We start from the raw sequence: 647 nt of genomic DNA on the forward strand, positions 1-647 counted from the left end.
ATACTGGAGAGTGTGAATGAAGTTCATACTGGAGGGCCTGAACATATACAGGTTGAAGTAGTGAAATGTATAGTCTAGTGTATCTTTGAGAAGTGTATGACTGCTTTACTAAAATCTATTTGAAAAGGTATAATGAAAATCTATCTACCATGGCTGTTGGACAAGCCTCACTTACGTGAAGTTTTGGTGAAACTAAGAGTAAAGAATAATTGCATATGATGCCCTTCCAGTGCTGTTTTTTATGTTGTTATATGCCAGAATTAAGAGATTAATTTTAAAATCTTATATTGTATAAGTCATTACTTGAGTATATTTTTTACTAGACTATAAAAATCTATTTCTATCAACACTGAGTGGTATAAATATGATCACCCAAAGAAGCAACACCAAAATGTACTGTTACTCTTATATGTATTTTGACTTGATTCTCTTCATGTTATTTATACATACTGTAAATTCTTTAATTTATCCGAGATAAAAAATATAGAAAAAGTCTCTTATATACTCATTTGTAACTGTGATGTAAACTACTCCATTTCAGAAGGCAAAGCTATCAAATGGTGTTGATGTACCATCAGTTTATCTGTTCTGAATACACATTTCTCTACTTTTGTTATGACAAACAGGCAGGAGAATCCAGAATAAAA

The sequence above is a fragment of the Penaeus monodon genome, chromosome 31 (genome assembly GCF_015228065.2).
Source record: "Penaeus monodon isolate SGIC_2016 chromosome 31, NSTDA_Pmon_1, whole genome shotgun sequence".
Taxonomy (NCBI): domain Eukaryota; kingdom Metazoa; phylum Arthropoda; class Malacostraca; order Decapoda; family Penaeidae; genus Penaeus; species Penaeus monodon.